Genomic DNA, 9477 nt, shown 5'->3' on the forward strand with positions numbered 1-9477 from the left:
AAGCTTAGCTCATAATAACACTTACATCAATCACCTCTAAATATGTTCAAAGTCCTGCATTGCATTGTGGAGCGAACGTCATACCATTTATTTATCAATGATTTGATGATCATTTATCTACAAAATATAGAAGGTTAATCATAACGCTGTATGAGTAGGTTTCACTTGTTAACTCAAAGCAGCTCTCTGTGGGGAAAAAATTATTTCACAACTTTCTTAGAGTTATTCTTCCCAAACACTGATCACCCCTGATTCATTTTTTAGATCCCTAGATCACTCATTCATCTTTACTCTCAGGGCTTTCCCATCTCATTAGTGCATCAAAGTGCTACACACCCTGTCCAAGTAGGGACCCTTCCGTCTAGTCAGGATAAGGGAGTTACACACACAGATAAACCCTGATCACTCCCTTGGTAGCTTGGCATGAGCATCCAGGCTTATCTCAGAGGCAAGATGTAAAGTATTTGTACATAACATACAATAACACAGTAAAAACACTACAAAGGGACACCACACCAGTTTAGAAAAATAAAATATATTTATTTAAACCAAAACGACTAAAACGACAAAAATCCAAAATACACAACTCAAAATATGACTTTTAAAAGCTTTCAAGTAATTCTGTCCATAGAATTCTACAGATGTGGGATTTTTACACAAAGTACCTCAAATGCAGCAAAATCCACATGGCAAAACAGCCAGAGAGGAGGGAAGCGTCAGAAAACATAGTGAAGCGTCTGTTCCTTAGTCCACCTGTAGGCGATGCGTCAGTTCTGCCACATGCAGGAGAAGTGTTGCGTCAAATCTGGACTGTAGGAGGAGGTAATGCATCGAAATCCAAGATAGTTCGGTTCTGCGAGTAGTGTGCCGAAAACAACTAGATTCATGTCATTTACAGGCCCTGGGCACACTGTTACAAGAGCACCAGCACTGACATTGGGACATTGATGTGTGTACAATGACAAGAGGGCACTGATTGCTAGAACAGGGACGCTGTCACAGGGCACGACTACTATGATAATGACAGGCAAATCTGACCAAGCAATAGGTCTCTGAGACAGAGACACTGACATAGTAGCACCAACAGAGACATTGGACAGTGACATTGGAAAGCAGATATGAGCACATTGACTAATGCTGGACAACAGAATGGGGTTATTAATGGGACAATGACACAGTAATGCCATGCCACGTGGACACTGACAGTATGATAGTGACACTAGGCTGCAATACCAGAGCGGCATGACATAGGGACACTTTGAAAATATCAAGGACCCCCTGTAAGGTGTACAAAACAATTCCTAGGACAGGGCAACAACTATTGTGAATTATAAATTGCTAGGCAATCAGAAAAAGGTAAATATCACAACAAATGTATATTTATAAAGCAAACAAACAATAAATAGATCAATTAAACACAGTGTACCAACTCATAATTATACAGAAAAAATTACTTTCTTTATTGCAATAGACTGCTAATCTTTTTATAAAAATATGGAGTCAGTAACATCCATAGGAATTAAAACGGAAAATTATAATATTTCCATTACATACAGAGATATATCATGAATGAGGTATATAAGTACAAAATAGGGACAAATCAATTTACAGAAGCACAATAAAAACGTTTTTTTAAAAATTAATTTCGTAACAAGAAATATGTTTTCAATATAAGCATATATCAATTAAAAAAAAAACCCACAATATAATATAAAAAATTATCTTGCGGCAAAGGATCAGCTTCTACGCGCGTTTCGGCGCACTAGCGCCTTGGTCAGGAAAGCCACACAAATTTCCTAAAATCAATTGAGAGGTACACTGGTATTACTTTCACAATTTAGAAATTATGCACAAACAGATAACTTCAAATTAGCTCTTCAAGAAAAAGACACAGTACAGTAGTGTAAAAAAGGAATATAAAGGAATAGGGAAAGTTAGGATATAGTGATAAACTGTTTTATGAACATCATATAACTGACATTGATTTTAAAGTGCTGGGTGTAATAGAGAAAGCACTATCACCAAGATACAACATTGCGAACAGAGAAAGAGGGTGTTTAAATTTTACGAGGGGTGATGAGGAAGAAATGGCAGCAAGATGAACTAAAAGGAAAATCGGCTTACTTTTAGTTGAAAGATAAGAGTCTCTTAGATCTGTAGGATTCTATAGACGGTAAGTATATAACTGAAAAAAGAAAATCTAAAGTGGGTAAACTGGTAAATTTGGGGAATATAAGTCTTATTATGTTGAGAAGGCAAGGGTCAAAAAAATATAGAGAGATACCTTATAGTCATATATTCATTGGCCGAACATTTCAGATGAATACGGCTACTATTAGCGAGGGATGAAGATAAAAAGGCCAAGAGAACGTATGTCGTCTACGGAAAAATTATATATGTCGCATATTAATTGATAAATATCCATATATATATCAACAGTCATTATAAAAGTAAATGACAAGTACCTAAGATGTAGGGCAAGGAGTAAGGATAGCACTTCCTACCTGGCTAGAATGTCAATGGATGTGACATAAATGGTAGATTCGATATTTGTATCCGTTTTGTTGAAATGCAAATTTTATTTCTTATTTTTGGTCCCAAGCTGTGGATTATCAAATAAGGGAGATCATGTCAATATCAATGTATATATAGGCACATGGCTACTTAATTTAAATACATAACTCAAAGTTATCCCTACTTCTATATATGCTATTTAAGGGGGAAGTGACAGAATTACATGATTAAAAGGATAAAAAGTGAGAACGTGAGTCTCATATTTTTTATGAAATCAATGTTTTCATCCTCTATATAATATAGATCAATCTACACATTTAATAGTATAAAAATGTTATTAACCGCTAACCGCCCATCTTCTAATATAATAGCGGTAGTCTACCCTTCTGATTACTAACCTGTATATGGATAACCACAGCTTGGAAACGGCACTTCTGCGTCCACGATAAATGTTTGGGGAAAATTTCCTCGAAACGTATGTATCGCGCCCGATCTAAAATTTAAACGTAAGGGTGCGTACGTAAATTAGTCATGTGATAATACGTCTCAGTTCTAATTGGAAGAGGACTTTGGAGAGAGGGACGTAAGAGGCACACATAATATATGTATGCACGTCCTATGGATTGCGAGCTTTACGTATGACATAGGGACACTGACACTGTGACACTAACTGGGTGGCCAAGACATTAATGGTATGACATATGGACACTGACATGGGGGGCTAATACAAAATCACTGCATTAAAGCAATAGACATTGCCAAGACACAGACACTAGAACACTAAATCAAGGGTACGAACATTGACATGAGTATGTTGACATGCACTGAAATATTGATATGGGTGACAAAAATTGACTCCAGGGCACTGACGAAGGGGCACAAAAACTGAAAAAACAGCACAAGCAGTCACACAACAACACCAGCACAAGGGGACACAGACATAGGAGTACTAGCACTGATATGGGGATGTTGACTTGGGAATCATGACAATAGAATGCCACCTGGGGCACAAAAATGAATGCTGTGTCTAAGAAATTGGAGTATTAGTGAGGGAGTAAAAACCCATCTCAATTCATAATCATAATTCTTGATGAGGTGAGTGAAAAAAGTCACTAGAAACCTGTGCTTAACTCTATTGTAGCTTGGCAAACAAGCAGTCAGGCTTAAGTTAGAGACAATGTCTAAATTTAGTATGCATCACTCAAACAGTAATAAAGTAAAAACACAGAATAAGAACAATCCCAAAGCAATTTAAAACAATAGACAATATTTAAATAAATAAAATAACACTAAAAGGGCACAAATCCAATCAATCGAATTGTAGTTATAGATTTTTAAAGTTTAGGATGAAAATAGCCCCAAAAAGATGCTTATCGCCAGCTTCAGGTAGTTGGTAATGCTGAACCGTGACAAAGTGAAAAGTTCTGGCGGATCATGATGGAGCTGTGGATCTGGTACGGGATTAGGTGCAGCTCACTGGGACTTGTACGTTTTGTCCTTCGTGCTGGGGCTGTGTTGTGGCAGGATGAGAGGCGCTGCTTTGCGCTGCATCAGGTCCATTGAGTCGCCAATCAGTAGCTGTAAGGTGCTGCAGTGTGAGGCCCTTCATCGTCCTGCTCTGTGGTGCATCAGATCTGGCGGCTCCTTCGGTTGAGCAGGAACAAGTACACTCTAACTCCAGACAAGTGTCCAGGACCTTGAGGTCAGTACTTAAGGGTCAGGACTCCCACAGAGGCAAGCAGAGGGGACCAGGTCAGCCCAATCGGGTCTAGTCAACTGGGAGACAGGAAGAATGTTAAAAATTGGATTTCTGGTTGGCTAGGGCATGCGCCTAAGCCAGGCAGAAACCACCACTCTAGTCAGGGTAAAGGAGTTACACACTGAAGATAACCCCTGCTCACCCTCTTGGTAGCCTGGCAGCACAGCCTGACTTATCCCAGAGGCAATGTGTAAAGCGTTTGTGCAACACACTCACACAGCAGCGACACACTCGGCACAACACAAAAGAAACTCCACACAAGGCTATATGAAAATAGCCTTCATATTATCCATAAAAACACATTAGAACGCAATCACATATATTACACTGTGCCACTGGCACTAGCCATGACTTCACAGGTTTTATATACACCAATAGGCCAATCGGACCACCGTCATACTCATCACAACTCACAGTTAGTGAGGACAACCAGTAACCACTGGTAAGGGTGCACTTAGCACATCACCTTAGGTCTCAAATATCAGCAGCAGTGTATCATAGTAATGGTACTTCGTCTAGCAAATAATACAAAACAGCAGCCTGAGGGCACCATAGTAAACACCTGTCACAGGGCACAGAGGTATCTTCCTTTCCACCAAATTGCCCCCACTAGTGAGAGGCAGCTGGTCACAGGAACAAGAAAAGCCCCCCTGCAGTGTACACAATTCGGCAGCTGCAGCGACTTACGTGGTGCAGCTGTGGGCCAGCCCAATATGTTGGAGACCTCTCCCGGTCTCCTGCCCCGAGGTCGGGGTAATTCCTGCTATGTCACCGCAAAGGCAGAGCAATGCCCCCCAGGGCGAGAAGACCTCAATTGGTCCCCCGCAAAGGCAAAGCTGCCCGCGATGCCCAGACTCGCCCTCACTCCGGGTGAGTCAGGATTCCAAGGGGCGGTCTCCAAATCATGGAGCGAAGCCTCCGTCAGCTTCCCATCTCTACTGGACCGCTTGTGGCCATGAGCCCCACCCACAACCAGGCAACAGACACCTGATGACCACGCTGCCCGCACAGCAATACCAGAAGGCAATGGAGTTCCTGACTTCTTTCCTGTAGCCACAGGAGCCCGCGAGGCTTCGGCTCAGTAGCTCCTGCTGGCCCTACCCACAACCAGGTGTCGTCACACCTGCCTTCCAGTTGCAGCGGCAGCAAGCTGCGACTCCCTTCCGGCACAAGAATGCGGGGTAGGCTCCCGCCCGAACGTTGTATCTGCGGCGTCCCCTTCCGCACTTTGAGCGAGTGAGCCCACGTCTCAGGCTTTGGCACTAATTTCAGCCCCCACCACATGCCTGTGAATTGCAGAACAAAGAAGTGCTCCATGGCAGTAGCATCCCACGCCCAGGGCTGATCAGTGTTTCAGCACGCTTTGGCCTGCAGCAATAAAAAGTGCTAAGTCTGTCTCCCACCTGATTACCAAACAGGGAGTAGGCAAGGCTCTCTCCAGTAATCACCATGGGCAGAGCACTAGGGGATTTCCCAGAGTAGAGCTCCCTATCAGCTTCACAGCGCTCACCCAGCGCTTCTTCCACTGGACCCACGCAACCATAGTAAATTCCTGGGCCAGAGGACAGGACACAGGCAGGCCAGCACACAGGGCCCCTTAGCCGAGTGGCAGTCCCACAAGTAGGTAGTCCCAGATGGTGGTTCCTTCTGGCATACAGCAGCCCTCTGGCAGTCCATGCAGTGTCTTCTTCCCCAGTCTTTTTGACATGGGGTCACAGTCCCAATATTTATAGTATCAAGTGTCTTAGTTCTCCCCTGGCCCAGAGCTCTGAGCCAGTCCAAACCAGTTTTGGGGGGCACTTTTGCAAGTGCACAACAACCCCCATTGTAAGTGTAAGCCCTGGCCCCAGACCCACCACAGGGGGGCTGAGCCATCATTGTGGAAGGCAGGCACAGCCCTATTCAGATGCAGGTGCTACTCCTCCCACCCCTCCAAATGCACACCAGGCCTATTCAGCCTAGCGCTGACTCATCCAGACTCTCTGGAGCCACTGCACCTCCCCAGCCCCTGTCACTCCAAGGCCAGACAGTCAATACATAACAGACAGGCACAAAGACACATAGCACACAGAAATGCCTACTTCTAAAAGTGGCATTTTATAAAATAGTGATAATAAATATACAAACACCATTACAAAGCATATATCATCACTATTCCAAACATACCAAACTTGATCATGCTACCCCTCTCATGTCAGGCATTACCACTGAAGCACATATCAGGGAATCCCCACTGCATCCCTATGAGAGGGCAGCCTCACAGCAGTGAGAAACTAAACAGGCTGTTTGTCACAACCAGGACATGCCACAGAGTTACTGCATGTCCATAGACCTAGCTAGGGTCTACCTTAGGGGTGACTGATATGTAGTAAAATGGGAGTCATAGGTATGGCAACCACTTTATGTGCCACGACACAGCGGCAGTAAACTGCACGTGCAGGCCCTGCAGTGGAAGAGGTCTGAGACAGGTTTGAAAGGGTACTCTGGCAGGTGGCACAAGCAGCGCTGCAAGTCCACCAGTAGCATTTAATTTACTGGCCCTGGGTATATGATATACCGCTGTACAAGGGACTGACATGTAAATTAAATATGCCAAACAGGGGAAGACCAATCTTGCAAAGTTTACCATAGAGAGCACATGCACTTTAACACTGATTAGCAGTGATAACGTGCCCAGAGTTCTAAAACCACCAACAACAGGTCAGAAAAAATACAGGAGGAAGGCAAAAAGTTCTGGGATGGCCCTGCAAAAAGGGTCAAGTCCAACAAAGGGCCTCTGGAAGCTTGTTATGTCTCTGCAACTCTAAAAAGAGGTCAGCCAACTGGCCCTTGTAGTCACTTATGGGGTCCTGGGTTCAAGGTAAGTAAGTCCATTCTTCCTTCGTTAGACTGCAGGGCAGTCCTTCTTCTGAATCTTCTCAGGCCCAGGAGTGTTCTGATTTCCTGAGTGTGCCAATTTTACACCCAGTGCCTGCCTATTATGGGGGTGGATCACCCCTTTATCAAACCCTAAAACTAGTTCTGATCAGCTCCAGGCCGGATAGTGAAACAAAGGGCAGACAAGCCCAGAAGTGAGCTTCCTTTTGCCAGTGATAGGTCAGAAATCTTTTGAAGTCAATACGGGGCTGGATACAGCACTCAGGCTATCCTTGGAACCTCAGGAGGGTCTGGATACACATACCTAGGCCGTCCTGCTCAGGAGAGAAACAGCCTTCCCCAAACCCAAGGCCTTTTTTGTCCAATGTTTATGATGGATTATACATCACACCACAGGAGAGCCATTAGCAGTCATGGGACCATGGACACTAGCAGAAAGGCATAGTTGGTTTAGGCAGAAAAGTGGGAAATTTCAAAAAGCTAATGACTAATCTAATTGATTTATATATGAAATAAAAAGGATAGGAGCTAAAATACAACCTTTCCGGACCCCCTTCCCTAACTGAAAGTGCTTAGTGCATTCCCCTGATGGACCATACCTTACCAAAGCTTCAAGTCCTGTGTGCGAATTATGCAAACTCCACTAAGGCCTCATTCACCCAATATCCCTCAGCACAGCCCACAGCTTAGATTTCACAACTGTGTCAAACGCTGTGCTGAGGTCCATGAAGGCTAACTGTATACTTTCTTTATTAACTAAAAGATATACATTCAAATTCTATTGTATAGTGCCTTTTCCTAATTTGAACCCATATTGAATTTCTAACAAGATATTGTTATTATTAGCCCAATCTGTTAGCCTCTTCAGCAATACCCTACCCAGAACTTTTACTTCCACCTCTATCAAAGTAATTGGACGGTAGCACGCTGGATCAGCTAGATTCCCTTTCTTAAAAATGGATACTATGAAAGATTGCTTCCATGAAAAAGGAATGTGACCTTGTGCTGCCACATTCGGATGTTGGGTGATCAATGGGGCCCACAAATCTATACATGATTTAAAAAGGTTACCTGGAACCCCATCTGGGCCTGGCGCCTTCCCCGATGAGCGCTCCATTATGCTTTCCCACATCTCTTCCATTTCAAAATAGACAATGGCTCCTTTAGCAGGACAGGCAATATTAATCACTGTCACCTGCATATGTGCGAACAAAATAATCTTCCCATTTTTGCGCAGGTATGGTGAAAGTTAAGTCTGGTACTGTGCCCTCACTGGGCGCTGAAACTTAGGGGCCAATTACGCTGTCGATCGTAAAGGCTCCGAACAGGATTCGGATTTGGATGCAGAGATTCCGATTCGGAACCTATGTTTCCGAACAAATCTGATACATTTCCGACCGACCAATTACGATGCAAGCAAGGAAACCATTCGGGCTGTCCGAATTGGTTCCGATCGGCATTCGGACAGCCCGAGTCGCTCAGAGCCAAATTGTACAGATCTTTGGACACGGTTTCCGACAAATCAATTACGATGTCCGATTCTGACGGCCGTTCCTAATCGGTCTGTGTTAGACCTGGCACCTTGGCGTGAGTTTCCCTTCCACTTTTTGCTGATGTGCCTCATTGTGTTTTGTTGGTGTTAGCTGCTCAGCAGTACAAAAGGGGGTGGTGATGGACGGAGCATCAGAACCAATCAAACACTCACACCCAGTCAACAGATCTGGGCCTGATCCATCACCGTTCTTTAGCCCACTCTGCCACCCCAGTTCAGACATGGCCATATGCAAATCAGTCTGACCCTGTGCCTCATGGGAACAGTCCAGCCCGAACTGCCAAGCCATGCCTTCCCTGGACCGGAAACAAGCTTCCTAGGATCGGTTTCTGGCATTTCAGCCGTCTTCAGCCAGGCTTGCTTGAATCCAGTGACAAAGTGAGCAAGGGACTCACGTCTGAGCTCAGGGCACTGTGCCACTGCTAATCAGTGCCACAGTGCAAGTACTCCCTTTTTGAAAAATGTATACATTGATTGGTGTCCATGTTTGGCTTATTTGGTTTACTATCAGCCCCTAGTAAAGTGCACCAGGAGTGCCAGGGCATGTAAATACAAATGCTGCTGGTGGGCTTGCAGCACTGGTTGTGCCACCCACAGAAGCGGCCTAGTAAAATGTGTCTAAGGTCTGCCACTGCAGAACCTGCGCGCGGTCTGGTACTGTCGCGCTGATTGAGCAGGTACATCCACTTGCCAGTCCCTAAACCTTCCCTTAACTACATATTAGTCACCCCTCTGGTAGGCCCAAGGGCAGGGTGCATTGTAGGCATAAGGTAGG

General features: G+C 44.4%; 1 long non-coding RNA gene across 1 annotated transcript; it reads right to left on the minus strand.

Moving 5' to 3' along the window:
* Positions 1–519: 519 nt before the first annotated feature.
* LOC146864159 (uncharacterized) lies at positions 520–3012 on the minus strand. Its single transcript, XR_014976616.1, has 5 exons — positions 2913–3012; positions 2505–2602; positions 2285–2379; positions 2125–2185; positions 520–1796 (listed from the first exon to the last, which is right to left on the minus strand). It is a non-coding gene; the product is annotated as an uncharacterized LOC146864159 (long non-coding RNA).
* Between the last annotated feature and the right edge of the window lie 6465 nt (positions 3013–9477).

The sequence above is a fragment of the Triturus cristatus genome, chromosome 2_1, assembly GCF_964204655.1.
Source record: "Triturus cristatus chromosome 2_1, aTriCri1.1, whole genome shotgun sequence".
Lineage (NCBI taxonomy): Eukaryota > Metazoa > Chordata > Amphibia > Caudata > Salamandridae > Triturus > Triturus cristatus.